This window comes from Xenopus tropicalis, chromosome 5 (assembly GCF_000004195.4).
Source record: "Xenopus tropicalis strain Nigerian chromosome 5, UCB_Xtro_10.0, whole genome shotgun sequence".
Taxonomy (NCBI): Eukaryota; Metazoa; Chordata; class Amphibia; order Anura; family Pipidae; genus Xenopus; species Xenopus tropicalis.
The window spans coordinates 4,690,742-4,709,992 of NC_030681.2; the positions used below are offsets into that span (position 1 = coordinate 4,690,742).

The following is a 19,251-nucleotide window of genomic DNA, read 5'->3' on the forward strand; positions in this document are numbered from 1 at the left end:
TGCCAATTCCATGTATAATACCCCACAACCCACAGCAGATAAATACAGTGCCAATTCCATGTATAATACCCCAGAACCCACAGCAGGATAAATACAGTGCCAATTCCATGTATAATACCCCAGAACCCACAGCAGGATAAATACAGTGCCAATTCCATGTATAATACCCCAGAACCCACAGCAGGATAAATACAGTGCCAATTCCATGTATAATACCCCAGAACCCACAGCAGGATAAATACAGTGCCAATTCCATGTATAATACCCCAGAACCCACAGCAGATAAATACAGTGCCAATTCCATGTATAATACCCCAGAACCCACAGCAGATAAATACAGTGCCAATTCCATGTATAATACCCCAGAACCCACAGCAGGATAAATACAGTGCCAATTCCATGTATAATACCCCAGAACCCACAGCAGATAAATACAGCGCCAATTCCATGTATAATACCCCAGAACCCACAGCAGGATAAATACAGTGCCAATTCCATGTATAATACCCCAGAACCCACAGCAGGATAAATACAGTGCCAATTCCATGTATAATACCCCAGAACCCACAGCAGATAAATACAGTGCCAATTCCATGTATAATACCCCAGAACCCACAGCAGGATAAATACAGTGCCAATTCCATGTATAATACCCCAGAACACATGACAGGATAAATGTGCTGCTAATTCAATGTATAATACTTCCATCCTGCTCTTTGCAAGAAATGTATTGTTCTTGGATTAGGGAGGCTTAGTTTTGCCAACCTTCATTATAATCTACCAGTGGTTACAATCTTTATTCAACACAACTCCCAGCTATCTACCATGTCAGGTAATGCCCGCGGTCTTATGGGACCGCCAAAGGACTCAGTAAAATGCAGTCTGAGGGAATTTATTTATCTTGCCTCATGGTAGAAACGCCCCTGTTTATGGATATTGGTCGGCAGATGGAGGCCAAGAGAAGTCCCAGTTTCTCTTCAATCCCCTCTGTTCCAATCACTTACGTTCTTTGTAGGAACAATCAGAACAATATGAAGGCACCCATGTCATGTGTGGACCCTAGTAAGCTTTATGCCTATTCTGCCTATGGGCCCATTGGATGGAGAGTGTACCCAGTCGGCCCATGTATGGCTGCCTTAAGTCAATTAGGAGCTTGGGTTGAGCTTAGCCTTCTCATACTAATGTCTGCAATAATATCTAACATAACCTTAGACATAACAGGTAGGTTGATGTGAAAAAGTACAGATCATTAACTTCTTCTTTGAGTTACTGGCACAATGAATAAGGTTCCATAGTGCTCCCTTGTAAAACTCAAGTTATTCTATTTGCTGCAAAATTCCGCATTGCACCATTTTTGGCAAAAATTTGAAACAGAAAAAAATTCAAAAATTTCCTGTTGAGTCAGAAAAAGCTGCATGAAAAAGTCATTCTGTAGCCATGTTTCACTCATCACTAGCCATGACCCCTCACTGCCCTGTTTAGTGCAGCTGCTCTCCTATGGGCACCTACTATTGCCCCCCAGTTGGTATCTGGCACGATTCGGTTATGTTTCCCAATGCAAATGTATTAAATATTTATTGACGACGTTTCTTAATTAAGTTGTTGTCGCAGTCATCGTACTGCAACGTATTTTAACATAATGTATCACAAAATAAAAGCTTTATTGCCAGTAAATAAACATGGAAACAACTCCTGCTTGACTGGATGCTAATTACGTTCATTAAATCCGCTCGCTATACCTGGCTCCTTCATTTTCCTGGCAGGGAAGAAACGCATTGAAACGGCCGCCCGAGGAGATCTCTCTCCATGTTGGAAATACTTTCCCTTTGCCTCTCATTGCGCAAAGAGGGCCTCGTACAGTTGTGCCACAAATGTGGAAAAGGTCAATGCTGAGCACCCTGAGCAAACTAAGCACCCTGAGCACCCTTATCTTCTCATGAGTTCAACAACTTGCCTAAAGTGTTCCATGACTTGCCTCTCGTTCCACACAGAGGGCCTCGTACAGTTGTGCCACAAATGTGGAAAAGGTCAATGCTGAGCACCCTGAGCAACCTAAGCACCCTGAGCACCCTTATCTTCTCATGAGTTCAACAACTTGCCTAAAGTGTTCCATGACTTGCCTCTCGTTCCACACAGAGGGCCTCGTACAGTTGTGCCGCAAATGTGGAAAAGGTCAATGCTGAGCACCCTGAGCACCCTAAGCACCCTTATCTTCTTGTGAGTTCCCCAACTTGCCTAAAGTGTTCCATGACTTGCCTCTCGTTCCACACAGAGGGCCTCGTACAGTTGTGCCGCAAACGTGGAAAAGATCAATGCTGAGCACCCTGAGCACCCTAAGCACCCTTATCTTCTTGTGAGTTCCCCAATTTGCCTAAAGTGTTCCATGACTTGCCTCTCGTTCCACACAGAGGGCCTCGTACAGTTGTGCCGCAAACGTGGAAAAGGTCAGTGCTGAGCACCCTGAGCAACCTGAGAGCCCTTATCTTCTCATGAGTTCCCCAACTTGCCTAGAGTGTTCCATGACTTGCCTCTCCTTCCACACAGAGGACCTCGTACAGTTGTGCCGCAAACGTGGAAAAGGTCAGTGCTGAGCACCCTGAGCGCCCTTATCTTCTCATGAGTTCCCCAACTTGCCTAAAGTGTTCCATGACTTGCACTAGGAATAATGCCCAAAAACATACACTTTTCCTCACCCTAGGCACCGGACCTAAGTACGCCCCCCTCAGTTGGTGGAAGTGATGTCACTTCCATGCATGTGACATCACTTCTGGTGATGTAACTGATAATCGGGAAGCTCAACCCTCTGTTAATACACCCATAAGGATGTCAGGTAGTGATGGGCAAAATGTTTCGCCAGGCATGGATTCGCGGTGAATTTCCACGTTTCGCCATTGGCGGATTGTTTCGAAAAATGGATGAAAAAATTTGCCGCGGGAAAATTCACTGCGTATGCAAAAATTGTCAAAAGAATAGTCACGCGACAAAATAATAGCCGCGGGCGAAAAATTTTTTTGACGCTCAACATTTTTCGCCATTTTTTTGAATTTTCCGCTGTTTCGCAAATGGTTTTTTCGGCGAAACGAAACGGGACAGATTCGCTCATCACTAATGTCAGGTGCAAATACTGGAAGAGCCCACGTTTTATGGGGATCAATATACAATAGCAAAATATCCAGTAGCACACTGAAATACTGAACCGTGCAAAAATGTGTTTATTTGCCCAAATACATGCAAAAAAAGCAACGTTTCGGGGCCCTTTCTCAAGCTTTTGTCACTTCCGGTGACATCCTATAGAAAAATGCACCAGACTCCTCAACCCCCCAGTACAGCTGCCAGATTTCCCCTGGTAGGTCTGGCAGCAGCTGGAAAAAGGTTTATATCTTGGGATTTTTTACACTTAATTATGGATACACCGAACCGACTTTTTTGGTTGGCTCGGCTGAACCCCCCAACCAACCCTGAAGGATTTTGCCAAATCCCATATGTTATTTAGGATCGGAAGGGGTTAAAAATCAGGACTGCGGATACGGCCAAAACTGAATCTGTCACAAAAAAGCCTGGATTCGGCCCGAATCTGGGATTAGGTACATCCCTACTCTTAATTGATTATATATAGGCACCCAGGGGCCACCCTAGACATAGGCCCATGAGTGCCTCTATATAAATACAGTCTTGTGTGTAAGTTGTTTTGTAAGGTTTACCAGTAACATTGAGCAAATCTGTTCCAATTTTGCTTCACCAACAAGTTCACAAAATTACCGAAACGGCAAAGAAATCACAAATCGTGGCTACTGCTTGACTTCTTGAAACCGCGACTTTCCCAAGACTTATTTAACGTAGACACAAGTTTTTCGACGAGGGCACAACTTCTTTTGAAGCGAACGGGAATTTTTCCTCATTTAGCAAATTGTTAGTTTCGCAAAAAAAAAATCACCAGTGGGGAAATGTAGACTTTCGCTGCAAATCCATACCTGGTGAAAAAAAAATAATAATATAATATATAATGGAGGGTGAGGCATGCTGGGAGCTGTAGTCCAGCAACATCAGGGCTGTATTCTTAAAGCAATATTGCCCAATAAAACTGCATTAAAATGCAAGAAATCCCCCAATGAGAATCCCAGCTGATGTGAGTAAATCCAGCTCCCTGTTCTCTGTTCCTGCAATTGGAGTTGGGAGCAATAAGCACAGTTTCCCAGCACTGAACAAGTCTGTCCCTTTATCCCCATGTCTGATTCCTGTGCCATATAATGAGGGGAAAATGCCATCATTATCTCTATATGTAAGGTACCAGCAAGGGGCCTGACACAGTGCTGGGAATCAGCATTCTCATTGGTCACTTCTCTTGCACTTATAATCACATGTTGCTCAGTAGAAGGCTCATTGGGGAATTTCCTTGCATCTAGAATTACGTTTTTTCTATAGCAACACTAGGGGGCGCAGTGGTTTTCGCTCCCGCCAACCAGAATCTGGAAATAGCGCCATAGTAAGTAGGGACAATAGTCAAGTTAATTGGTGCAAATTGGGTACAAATGGGGCAGGGACACATGTGACTGATGTATACTCTCTATAAAGCTCAGTAGAAGAGGAAGGCACTATATAAATAAAGGATAATAATAATGCTGTCACTTTTCTGCCTTGGGGCGCGAGGTTGCAAGACGGTTAAATTACAGACTTTACAACGACGTCTGATGCTTTAACTCGTCGGCCGGTTAAACAAACCGCAAATCAACATTCAGGCTCCATCTTGTACTTGTGCATCTTATCAATCATTGGGCTGCAAAGACCATTAAGCCCGAGAGTCGCGGCATTCCTGACGGATGAAATATATTCAGTCCGCGGATCCGAATGTTAATCAAACTAATCAGTTCATTAAGAGTTTGTGAAACGTTCCTGCAGTTGGTGGTAAATTCATGACAAAAGAGACCAAGATTAATTGTATTTAGCAATGGGGATGTGATAAATGTCCCTGGTTGAATGAAAGAGGGAAGAATAATAGAAATAAGTGGGGGGAAGATTCCATTGCAGCGTCTAAATAACATGCCGGCGCCCAGCAGATAATTACTATCTCTTCTTATACATTAAATTCAATGTACATGGGAAATTCTTATTACTAAGGTCTCACTGTGAAAACTTATGGGGTTGTTTCTGCTAAATTCTCCCCGATCTTCCACCCTTGGGCACTAGTAAAGGGATATAACATAATGGGCGGCAACCAATGGCAGATTATATCATAATACAGGTAATAATAAAACAGTACCTGTACTTGATCCCAACTAAGATATAATTACCCCTTATTGGGGGCAGAACAGCCCTATTGGGTTTATTTAATGGTTAAATGATTCCCTTTTCTCTGTAATAATAAAACAGTACCTGTACTTGATCCCAACTAAGATATAATTACCCCTTATTGGGGGCAGAACAGCCCTATTGGGTTTATTTCATGGTTAAATGATTCCCTTTTCTCTGTAATAATAAAACAGTACCTGTACTTGATCCCAACTAAGATATAATTACCCCTTATTGGGGGCAGAACAGCCCTATTGGGTTTATTTCATGGTTAAATGATCCCCTTTTCTCTGTAATAATAAAACAGTACCTGTACTTGATCCCAACTAAGATATAATTACCCCTTATTGGGGCAGAACAGCCCTATTGGGTTTATTTCATGGTTAAATGATTCCCTTTTCTCTGTAATAATAAAACAGTACCTGTACTATACATGCCTCACCCTTCATTATATGTTACATTGTTCTGGGATTTGTAGTCCGGCAACAACTGAGTAAAGTTTGGTTGAGCCGCGCTGTGCCGCAGGGTTTAGTTCCCCTTTAAAGTGAATGTATATCCTTATACACAAGACAATGAGGTGCCAAACCCAAACTCTCAGGGAACCAAACACAATTGGAGAATCCATTTCTCTCTCATCAGCTTTTGAAATAATGACTTGGATATTATTTCCAAAATGTTTTTTATTCTAACATCTCGCTGACTAAAAACAGCAAAAAGTTGCGGGAAAAGCGCCAATTCTTGCGACAGAAATGGTTGTTTTGTACTTTGTCTCGGAACGTCTCCCACCCTTGGGAAATACTCGAGGGATTCTCTTTGATTTAAGGCAACACTAAACCTTCCTTAATGCATTTCTCTGCCAAATGTGACATTTCCTTTGCCCACGATGACTTTGTTATCCCGAGCTGATATGTTACTTTTGTCGAGAGGGAAAGACGGGGAGAGAAATGATCTTGTTCCCATGTCTTCATTACTTTAAAAGGGTTTGTGAAATGTGTCAGATTTGCAAGTCGGATCCCTGCAGAATTATCTCCCCGATGTCAGCTCGGAATTCTCAGAGAGGGTCTCAGAGAGACTTTTATGGGTCGGTCAATATTATAAGCTACAAATAATATATTGTGACTTGTGATGGGCAAAATGTTTTGCCAGGCATGGATTTGCGGCGAATTTCCGCGTTTTGCCATTGGCGGATTGTTTCACGAAATGGATGAAAAAATTTGCAGCGGAAAAATTCGCTGCATGTCAAATGCAAATTGTCGCCGGCGTCAAAAAAGAATAGTTGCAGGCGTCAAAAGAATAGCTGCGTGACGAAATAGTAGCTGCGGGCGACAAAATAATAGCCGCAGGTGACAAAATAATAGCCGCGGGTGACAAAATAATAGCCACGGGCAACAAAATAATCGCTGTGCAACAAAATAATAGCCGCGGGCAACAAAATAATAGCCGCGCGACAAAATAATAGCCGCGGGCAACTAAATAATAGCCGCGGGTGACAAAATAATAGCCACGGGCAACAAAATAATCGCCGTGCAACAAAATAATAGCCGCGGGTGACTAAATAATAGCCACGGGCAACAAAATAATCGCTGTGCAAAAAAATAATAGCCGTGGGCAACAAAATAATAGCCGTGCGACAAAATAATAGCCGCGGTCAACTAAATAATAGCCGTGGGTGACAAAATAATAGCCACGGGCGACAAAATAATCGATGTGCAACAAAATAATAGCCGTGGGCAACAAAATAATAGCGGTGCGACAAAATAATAGCCGCGGGCAACTAAATAATAGCCGCGGGTGACAAAATAATAGCCACGGGCGACAAAATAATCGCTGTGCAACAAAATAATAGCCGTGGGCAACAAAATAATAGCCGCGGCGACAAAATAATAGCCACGGGCTATTATTTCAAAATCTTTTGAAAGATTTGCAAATTTTTCGGCGAAGCGAAACGGAACAGATTCGCTCATCACTAATTGCGACTTTATAAAATGTATTTATAAAAGATTCACTGAACGCTGGAATCAGTTCAGGATTCAGCCAAGATTCTGCCTTTTTGGGCCATAATCCTGGCCGAACCGAATCCGAAAAATCCCTTTTTTCTCGCCATGCAAACACGGAGGTTGAAAATGTAACCCTCCCATATCCTAATTAGCATATGCTAATGAAGATGTAACCCTCCCATATCCTAATTAGCGTATGCTAATGAAGATGTAACCCTCCCATATCCTAATTAGCATATGCTAATGAAGATGTAACCCTCCCATACCCAAATTAGCATATGCTAATGAAGATGTAACCCTCCCATATCCTAATTAGCATATGCTAATGAAGATGCAGTCCTCCCATAACCTAATTAGCATATGCTAATGAAGATGTAACCCTCCCATATCCTAATTAGCATATGATAATGAAGATGCAACCCTCCCATATCCTAATTAGCGTATGCTAATGAAGATGTAACCCTCCCATATCCTAATTAGCATATGCTAATGAAGATGTAACCCTCCCATACCCTAATTAGCATATGCTAATGAAGGTGTAACCCTCCCATATCCGAATTAGCATATGATAATGAAGATGCAACCCTTCCATATCCAAATTAGCATATGCTAACGAAGATGTAACCCTCCCATAACCTAATTAGCATATGCTAATGAAGATGTAACCCTCCCATATCCTAATTAGCATATGCTAATGAAGATGCAGTCCCCCCATAACCTAATTAGCATATGCTAATGAAGATGCAACCCTCCCATATCCTAATTAGCATATGATAATGAAGATGCAACCCTCCCGTAACCTAATTAGCATATGATAATGAAGATGCAACCCTCCCATAACCTAATTAGCATATGCTAATGAAGATGCAGTCCTCCCATAACCTAATTAGCATATGCTAGTTGTCATTAGGGTTCGGATTTGGTTTGGTATTCGGCCGAATCCTTTACGAAGGATTCAGGGGTTCGGTGCATCCCTAGTATTTATGTAAATATCTTCATCATTTATGGGCTTATTTATCAATTTTTGAGTTTGTTTTTTCTAAATCGAATAAATTTGCATACGGAATGGTCGCTGATTTATTAATAAGGAAAACTCCTTCGGATAAAAAAATATGAATACCTCACATTTTTTACATTTACGAGCTCTAAAAACTTGTAAAATTCGAGTTTGAGACTATGGTTTGAACTACCGTTGACTTCTATAGAAACTCACAAGCTCACAAATTCCCAGAATTCAGTGGTCCTGCACAAAGACCAATTGAAGACAATTCTATGCAGTTGTTGACAAATAAATGAAATTTCTTGGGAGCGCCCTTACATACAGGGGACAATGAGCTCTCACTTACTAAAACCTAATCCCGCCCACCTTGATGCACGCACCAATAGCAACAGTCCTACATGGGTTGCTATGGTGACATGCAAACTCAGGGCGAATTATACACAGCGATTGACTGAGTCTTAGAATTAAATCCTATTCCCAGGGGGATCAGTGTGTTTCACCCTTTGCCTCCAGATTATTTGCGGATCATGTTCAAAGTCGCCATCTTTATTACATCAGTAAAATAAAGATGGCGATGGCGATGGTGATAAGAGAGAAATTGCCCAAACTTCTGGAGAATGATACTCCAGACAGGCTTCAGACTGGCTCCCTCTATTACAAAGTATAATATGAAGTTATAGCCATTCCTTGTTCTTTAAGAAATACCAGACATTCGAGTTGTTGACCATAACTCGAATTCGAGTTTTTAATCGAGAACTTCAATCAAGTTCTTTCTGTTGAATGGTATTATATTGTCTAGAGACGAAGATAAAGACAGAACATGTAGCATCTGTCTCTATCTCTACAATGTAGAGATTTTTAGATCTTCATTAAAGACAAGTGGAATGAGCTCTTTGGTCAACTGAATGGGCTGTAGAGATTGACTATTGCAGTCGGTCGACCATCCTTCTACGGTGGGATTGCCTAGTCAGCCAATGTTAGATTGGAAGGGTATCTTACCTAAGGATCAACTACTCTTTGCAGTGAAAAATGTTCAACTTGAGTCACATTATTTTCAAGGATTCGGTTTGGCCAGGACCATGGATTTGGCCCAATCCGAATCCTGATGAAAAAGGCCAAATCTTGGCCTAATCCCAAACTGAATCCTGGATTCTGAGCATCCCTAATCTTACCCAGAAGGCCCTACACTTGTTTTCTTTCTATTCACAGAGTTGGCCCATTGGCCTAAATATGTTCTGCTCTGTCGAAGCCCATTGTGGCTCTGCAGTGACAAGAGGTCGCCGTACAAGTCAAATCAAAAGCCGGCAGAATCAGAATGTCAAATGTCCAAAGGTCAACGTCAAAATGGTGGGAAAAGACGCTACGTGCGCCATTAGCCTGACTCACTATCCCTACAGCGAGTGTTAACATTTAGAACCATTATTAACAGAATGATCATCCTGCCCCAGGGCAATAATAGCAGGGGAGGCTGTTCCTTGAAAGGCCTTTCATACATGACTTGTCATTGGACAACATACGTCCAACCACATCCTCCCGTATAGCCATGCAGGTGTCCTATATCCTTATATACACTAAATATTTTCGTGTTAATGGGGTTATAGGTGGCGCTCTAAGGCAGATGCAATTTAGTGAATACGCCCCAGAGTGTGGCTGTGATTGCTACGTCGGGTTTGATAAATAGACCCTTCCCTTTCCTCATAAGTAAATCACTTTGTATCAATCTGCTGATCTCTCCTCTCTGTAGGACCTGAATGTGATTGTAAGGTTATGTTATTGTTAAACCATACATAGATAGATAGACAGACAGACAGTCAGACAGATAGATAGATCGATAATAGATAGATGATTGATTGACAGATTATAGGTAGATAGATCGATAGATAGATCGATAGATGATAGATCGATAGATGATAGATCGATAGATAGATGATAGATAGATAGATAGATAGATAGATAGATAGATAGATAGATAGACAGACAGACAGACAGACAGACAGACAGACAGATTAGATAGATAGATAGATTAGATAGATAGATAGATAGATAGATAGATAGATAGATAGATAGATTATGGATAGATAGATAGATAGATAGACAGATTATGGATAGATAGATAGATAGACAGACAGACAGACAGACAGACAGACAGATTAGATAGATAGATTAGATAGATAGATAGATAGATAGATAGATAGATTATGGATAGATAGATAGATAGATAGATTATGGATAGATAGATAGACTATGGATAGATAGATAGATAGATAGATAGATAGATAGATAGATAGAAAGAAAGATAGATAGACAGACAGACAGACAGACAGACAGACAGATAGATAGATAGATAGATAGATAGATAGAAAGATAGATAGATAGATAGACAGATAGATAGATTATGGATAGATAGATAGATAGATAGATAGATAACAGATTGATAGATAGATAGATTATGGATAGATAGATAGATAGATAGATAGATAGATAGATAGATAGAAAGATAGATGATAGATAGATAGATAGATAGATGATAGCTAGATAGATTGATAAATAGATATATAGATTGATAGATTATGAATATCTATGTATAGATTGATAGATTATTGATAGATAGATAGATAGATAGATAGATAGATAAAAAAATAAATATATTCAAAGACACTGAGGTTTACCTTGCCTTTATATAACATCATAAAGCCCCAATTACAGCTGAAACATTACTAAGGGGGCAGAAAGGGTAGAGGGCCCCCGGGGGGGGTATAAAACATAGACAGTCAGTACAAAGGGCATATTATATTGAGTAAGTACTTTTAGCTATTTCTACACACAGGGCCATGCCAGCTGCTTTATGCAATACAGTTACAGTCACATTACAACCCCCCCAAATCCCCCTGACAGCCAGAGACAGATCTATGTAATTCCCCTTCTTTTTGTTCCCGTTGGCCCGTCCCGCCGGAGCGCTGTGAATCGATAATGAAGACGACTATTCCATAAATAAAGGGATAATCGTGATAATAATGACTGTACACGACAAGTTCTTTCTAATGAGCAGAAAGCCGGGAAGCAGATTGTGCCATAAGCCCAAAGCCGAGGGTGTGGGGCCCAGAGCATATGCAGAGGGCTAAGAGGATGCCATAGTAATCCCATACTAACGAGCCTGGGGGGGGCACACGTGCTGCTCAGCCTCAACAAGTTCTACTCCGGCCAATCCGGCAATCAGCCGCCGCCACACGCTCCATTAAAAAAAGCATAATGACTTCTGTCATCCGGCCGGACTTTATTTCCCACGGACAAATGGCTCCATCACCCTCGTCTTCAATCAGGATCCTCAAGGAGAACGTCAAGGTCACCCAGGAAGGCAAAAAAGATTTGTAATGGAAATGGAAGCGCTTTCTAATTCCAAAACCACAGGGTGTCACGCCGGGATATTGAAATTGTGGCCCTCAAGCTGTGCCTGAAATCCAGCTCCAATAAGCCTTAGTCAGCCATCCGTGACTTAGTGAGACATGGGAAGGGACTCAAAGGGCAAAGGAGTCCAAGGTAGTAAAAGAAGGACCTTTTTATTAATAACAGATGGAGATAACTTGGTCCCAAAGTAAGTTGTACGAAGTCACCTTGGAGTTCCATGGCCTGTAGAACAGCATGGTCATTAAACTCCTCAGATAATATCCCTATATTTTACAATAGGGGGTACATTATTCACTATATATTATAAGGAACTCCTCGGGGGCTTATAATATCCCTATATGTTACAATAGGGGGTACTTTATTCACTATATATTATAAGGAACTCCTCGGGGGCTTATAATATCCCTATATGTTACAATAGGGGGTACTTTATTCACTATATATTATAAGGAACCCCTCGAGGACTTATAATATCCCTATATGTTACAATAGGGGGCACTTTATTCACTATATATTATAAGGAACTCCTCGGGGGCTTATAATATCCCTATATGTTACAATAGGGGGCACTTTATTCACTATATATTATAAGGAACTCCTCGGGGGCTTATAATATCCCTATATGTTACAATAGGGGGCACTTTATTCACTATATATTATAAGGAACTCCTCGGGGGCTTATAATATCCCTATATGTTACAATAGGGGGTATTTTATTCACTATATATTATAAGGAACTCCTCGGGGGCTTATAATATCCCTATATGTTACAATAGGGGGTACTTTATTCACTATATATTATAAGGAACTCCTCGGGGACTTATAATATCCCTATATGTTACAATAGGGGGCACTTTATTCACTATATATTATAAGGAACTCCTCAGGGACTTATAATATCCCTATATGTTACAATAGGGGGCACTTTATTCACTATATATTATAAGGAACCCCTCGGGGGCTTATAATATCCCTATATGTTACAATAGGGGGCACTTTATTCACTATATATTATAAGGAACCCCTTAGGGGCTTATAATATCCCTATATGTTACAATAGGGGGTACTTTATTCACTATATATTATAAGGAACTCCTCAGGGACTTTTAATATCCCTATATGTTACAATAGGGGGTACTTTATTCACTATATATTATAAGGAACTCCTAGGGGGCTTATAATATCCCTATATGTTACAATAGGGGGCACTTTATTCACTATATATTATAAGGAACTCCTCGGGGACTTATAATATCCCTATATTTTACAACAGGGGGTACATTAATCACTGTATATATATATATATATATATTTCTGTGGGGGTAATGTGTATTTTGTATGGAAAGGGACTCAAAGGGCAAAGAAGGCAAAGAAGTAATAAAAGAAGGAACGTTTTTTTAATAACAGATGGAGATAACTTAGTCCCAAAGTAAGTTGTAAGAAGTCACCTTGGAGTTCCATGACCTGTATAAAAGCACGGCCATGAAATAATAACAGATGGAGCTAACTTGGTCTACTTATCCAGCTCAGAAGGTGCATCCCGTCCCACCATGTCAGTCCATTATCCATGGGTCAGTATGACTGATGAAGTGCTCACCCCCCAAAACAATGGGGTTTTTTTTGGCTATGTACAATTAAACACAGGAGTTACCCCCTTTTTGTGTCCTCCTGTCCTCCTGTAGCACCGGGCTACTTAGTTTGGAGAGGCCACTTGCACTTGTGCACTTGCTTTGGTCCCAAAGTAAGTTGTAAAAAGTCACCTTGGAGTTCCATGACCTGTATAAAAGCATGGCCAGGCAGTAATAACAGATGGAGCTAACTTGGTCTACTTATCCAGCTCAGATGGCACATCATGTCTCACCATGTCAGTCCATTATCCATTGGTCAGTGTGACCTGATGAAGAGCCCACCCCTGAAATGTTGTTTTGTTTGGCTATTCACAATTAAACACAGAAGTTACCCCTTTTTTTGCATTCTGCCTATGTGCTGGAGTCTAAATTTTTTTGGTCTTTTGAGGGGGAGCCGTCCTCCTATTCTCTTCTAGCACAGGGCAGGGTTTAACTGGGCCGCCGGGAAAAAACCTGGTGGGCCCAGCAGCCCAGACCCGACCCTGCCGGGGCTCCCCCCGGCCGACCGTTCCTTCCCTGACGCTTTAAACTTATGGAATCTTAGGGAAGGACGTTGGGTGGCGACCCTGTGGGGAGGTTATGGGGGCTCAGAGGGGGCTCCTGCGGGGGGTTAGGGGGATGCGGGGGACACGGCTGGCGGGGGCACCTGCAGGGCCCCTGGGGCAGCAGCCCTGGTGGGCCCTGCACCCCCCCAGTCCGACCCTGGCACCGGGTACTTAGTTTGGAGAGGCCACTAATGCTTGTGCACTTACTTTGGTCCCAAAGTAAGTTGTAAGAAGTCACCTCGGAGTTTCATGCCCTGTATAAAAGCACGGCCATGAAATAATAACAGATGGAGGTAACTTGGTCTACTTATCCAGCTCAGAAGGTGCATCCCGTCCCACCATGTCAGTCCATTATCCCACCCTCATGCCCTGAAATATGGCGATGTTGTGCCATGTTGCGCGGTGTGGTAATTTCTATTAATCAATGTGAATAAAGACATAAACCAGGCTAGTCATTAACATTAACCTAATAGCTTTATATTTAATCTACAAATATAAACCAAACAACTAACAACCCATCAGGTCGTGAGACCTTCAACTGGGCTGTGTAAGGCGGATAGAAAAGCTTTTACTGGTGTCGTTACACTATTTACGACAATGGAGATTTGTGCACAGTGTTGGCCATGATGTTGTGCTATCTAGGTCACAAGCAGGTCCCCTTATCCACCTTAGTTGCTTTGCCCCAAGCAAGTCTTATTGGTTTCTGTAAATATACGAGTTAGTAATTACACACTATGCTGTAAACCTAATAAATCAGGCACAGAAAGTCCCAGCTCAGTTATTTAGTGACTTACCCAGGGCCCCGGCTGAAATACCAATTCAACCCACTTCCCAGTGATTTGTCCCTACAGTCAGAATACATCAGCACTGCACCGTACCAGGTTATAATTATACAGAGTTACTCATGTTTAATTACAGTCTTTACTCATATCTGAAACTGCAGATAGAAGGTAACAAAGGTATTCACAAAGTTATAAAAATACAAATGACTCCTCTATACACTTCTGTAGAGCTAAAAACCACTATTCACGGCCCTGTATCAGCCAGATCCAAAGCCTATATAAATAACACAAGAGCCATGAATAACCAATAAATCCTGCTTAGTGATGTCATCAGTTAGAATCGGCGCTTAGTGATGTCATTTCCGTCACATGAATCACTGGAACTTGTATATTATAATAAATAATGTACCCCCTGTTGTAAGAAGTCATCTTGGAGTTCCTTGACCTGTATATAGTCGTGAAATTTCTCAGTGACCTATAATATCCCTATAGTTTACAACAGGTGGTACAGTATTCACTATATATATATTTCTGTGAGGGCAATGTGCATTTTGTAAGACAGTCATATCTTTGCATTTCAGCAATCAAACTCACCCTAGCTTTACTGAGGGGTGTATTCCAGAGTAGCGGGGAACATTGTCCGAGAGTCAGGAGCTCAATGCTTCACTTTTATGTGTAGGAACCTATGGAACAAAAACAAACAAAATGTATTGCAATTAGGGGTACAGTAAATTCTAGGTTTATATATATATGTTGTACCTTTTATCATCAGGGTACTACTAAATTCTCTTTCTGCTAAGGTATCTATTGACTGGGAAGTTCCTCTTACACCCACGGATGTGGGGAGGTCTTGGGATATCAAGTAAAACTTCATTTTTGAATTTCATGGAAATCCACCCATTGTTCTGGGATCTTTACAACCCCCTTAATGTGCATTAGCAACCTGCCATGACTTACACCGGTGCATCTTGAACTTTGAGGTACAGTTATTGCCATTTTGAGTTGGCCTTACAATTCTGGTGTAGCTGAGCAGGCTTTTTGCTTCTCATTCTTCTTCTTCTTCTTCAAAGAACTTAATTCAATGTATTTATTTGCCCTTCTGCCAATAAAAACTAAAGTTGCTTTATTTTTATCACATGAGCCAACATTGTTAACACAATCACAATATTCATACGACAATCTTTAGGACCTACATGACCAGAAGCACGTGGAAGTCACTTCCAATTATTGAAATTATTGGAATTGACCATTTCAGCCACAACCTACTGTATAAGAAGTGCCATTAGATCATATAAAAGAATTTGTGGCTATTCTATGCTTTTTCCTCCGGGACCTCTGACCATGACCATTTCCTCTGTTTCAGCAGGATATTATCAAAGTAAGGTCCATACAGCATTGGTTTACAAAAATAGAAAATAAATAAATAAATAATAAATGCCCTGACCTTGACCAAAATGAGCCCAATGGGATGAACTGGTTGAATCCCCAAATAGTGCCCAACCCGTTATGTATAAATGAAAGCAAAATTCCAATATCTAATGGAAATCCTTCCGTGGTTTGGGAATGAAATTCTAGGTAGACATTATTGACCATTTACTCATCGGATTATTCTTTTTCTGATTCGAGTTTTTACGAACTAAAGTTCACGCGTTTTTCGATATTTACGCATCCAAATGGCTAAAAATCCGACAATTCCCCAGCTAAAATGCCAGATGTTCCTTCCCTGTTGCTGAAAGATCCATCTTTTGCCTCAAAACTTTTCAGAGGTTTCAGATTTTTGACGCCGGTTTTTGTGCAAAAAATTCGAGTTTTCCGGGGCAAGAATTTTTTTAAAAAGTCATAGTTTCTGCGACTTTTTTTGCAGTTCAGATTTTCAAGTCAATGTCAGACATTCGTGGAAATAAGTTTGGGCGAATTTTTTAAAATAAAAAAATGAGTAAATCTGCCCCTCACACGTCATTTGTGTTGGTTACGTTTTTCTGTAGTTACGACAATTATGTAACATTTAATAATTAATGAATTAAGCTACATTGCATTCCGTTTTTGAAGTCGTTAGTGGAAGATAAACTGGCCAGTTTATTCCAAGCATAGGCAATGTCCCCTATAAGGAAAGGTGAATGGGAATAATCATCTCATAGTGTGATAATTGCTTTAATCCCCACACTTGGATTATCCTTTCCCTCTCTATGACAAACACAACTTGTTCTCCAATGAACTTCCCATGCCCCATTCTTAATACTCTTACAGAGAGGGAAGCCTTCTAGCCGTGACCTGAGCCCAATTCCGAGTGACCTTTAGCAAATCATTTAATCTTCTTCTGCCCCAAAGCCGGAAGATTCCGTTGAGAAAATCCAAGTTGAAATGTTGTCAGGAGAACAATGACTGGATTCGTCTTGGGAATTATCCGGATACGTTTAGAGATGGGAACCTTCATCAAAGGGGTACAGAGTTGGTTTAGTAGCCTACAGAAACTAATCAGATGACTGATAAATAGTGAGGGGCGAAATGTTTCGCCAGGCATGGATTCGCGGCGAATTTCCGCGTTTTGCCATTGGCGAATTGTTTCGCGAAACGGATGAAAAAATTTGCTGCGGGAAAATTCGCTGCACGTCCAAAAATTGTTGCCAGCGTCAAAAAAGAATGGTCGCGGGCGTCAAAAGAATAGCCGTGCGACGAAATAATAGCCACGGGCGACGAAATAATAGCCGTGGTCGACAAAATAATAGCCGCGCGACAAAATAATAGCCGCGGGCGATGAAACAATAGCCACGCGACAAAATAATAGCCGCGGGCGACAAAATAATAGCCACGGGCGACGAAATAATAGCCGCGGGAGACAAAATAATAGCCGCGGGCGACGAAACAATAGCCGCGCGACAAAATAATAGCCGCGGGCGACGAAATAATAGCCGCGGGCGACGAAACAATAGCCGCGCGACAAAATAATAGCCGCGGGCGACGAAACAATAGCCGCGCGACAAAATAATAGCCGCGGGCGACAATTTCTTTTTGTCGCACAACATTTTCTCCGTTTCGCAGATCTTTTGAAAGATTCGCTAATTTTTCGGCGAAGCGAAGCGGAACAGATTTGCTCATCACTACTGATAAACGCTGCCTGCTGATTGGTTGCTATGCGTTACAAGATGGTGGAACTTATGACTTTCATTACATTGTGCCCAAAATGTTCTTATTTATTTACTTTTTATTTCATTCCTGACTAGAAGACGTAACGAGTTATCCAATAACTGAGGTTTAACATTTACCAATGCCAATTAATGGGCTACTTTAACGTCAGCTGTTGAAGACGCCTGGTAACGAGAGGCCCCTTTTCTGGTGCCTATCACCCACAGATTCAGCATTTCATTATGTATATATTTGCAGTATTTTCAGGCTTTGCCGCTACGGTATTCAGGCTGGAAAATGATTAAAATCCGGGCGATGACTGCTGTAGGCAGAAGGTTTGAGAGGAGGAGGAGGAGGAGGAGGATTTGCATATATTCCCTTTCTGTATGTATCCAGTCACTTATATGTTGTAGTAGAACTGAATGGAACCGTTTAAAGAATTATAATAGAGAAACCTGCCCTGCAACAAAAGGGAAAATGCAAGATTTTTATTGGGGAATTTTCCTTTGAAATGTTGGGTTTCTTTAGCTGCAAAAACTGGGGCTTTGCTATATACATATGCACATATGTACATATATACATAAATACTTGTATACACAACGTACCTCCAGCAGCCGATCAGCAGAACAATGGGAAGGGAGCAAGATAGCAGCTCCCAGTAGGTATCAGAATAGCACTCAATAGTAAGAAATCCAAGTCCGGCTTGGGACTCCTCCAGTTACATGGGAGTAGGAGAAACAATAGGTTAGCTGAAAGCAGTTCTAATGTGTAGCGCTGGCTGAAAGCTCAGACTCAGGCACACTTTACTGCTGCGCTGCAAGTTGGAGTGATACCCCCCCCCCCTCACCCCCAGCAGCCGATCAGCAGAACAATGGGAAGGGAGCAAGATAGCAGCTCCCAGTAGGTATCAGAATAGCACTAAATAGTAAGAAATTCAAGTCCGGCTTGGGACCCCTCCAGTTACATGGGAGTAGGAGAAACAATAGGTTAGCTGAAAGCAGTTCTAATGTGTAGCGCTGGCTGAAAGCTCAGACTCAGGCACACTTTACTGCTGCGCTTCAAGTTGGAGTGATATCCCCCCCTCACCCCCAGCAGCCAATCAGCAGAACAATGGGAAGGGAGCAAGATAGCAGCTCCCAGTAGGTATCAGAATAGCACTCAATAGTAAGAAATCCAAGTCCGGCTTGGGACTCCTCCAGTTACATGGGAGTAGGATATACAATAGGTTAGCTGAAAGCAGTTCTAATGTGTAGAGCTGGCTTCTTCTGAAAGCTCAGACTCAGGCACACTTTACTGCTGCGCTGCAAGTTGGAGTGATATCCCCCCCTCACCCCCAGCAGCCGATCAGCAGAACAATGGGAAGGGAGCAAGATAGCAGCTCCCAGTAGGTATCAGAATAGCACTCAATAGTAAGAAATCCAAGTCCGGCTTGGGACTCCTCCAGTTACATGGGAGTAGGAGAAACAATAGGTTAGCTGAAAGCAG

The 19,251-nt window shown here is 41.7% G+C and overlaps 1 protein-coding gene across 2 annotated transcripts in view; it reads right to left on the minus strand.

The window, feature by feature from the left end:
• lrfn2 (leucine rich repeat and fibronectin type III domain containing 2) overlaps positions 1–19,251 on the minus strand; it is a 341,651-nt gene that overhangs the window by 163,391 nt on the left and 159,009 nt on the right. For both annotated transcript variants that reach the window (XM_031902656.1, XM_031902655.1), the window contains exon 3: positions 15,238–15,326. The gene's annotated coding sequence lies outside the window, so the exon portion shown is untranslated. The remainder of the gene's footprint in view (positions 1–15,237; positions 15,327–19,251) is intronic.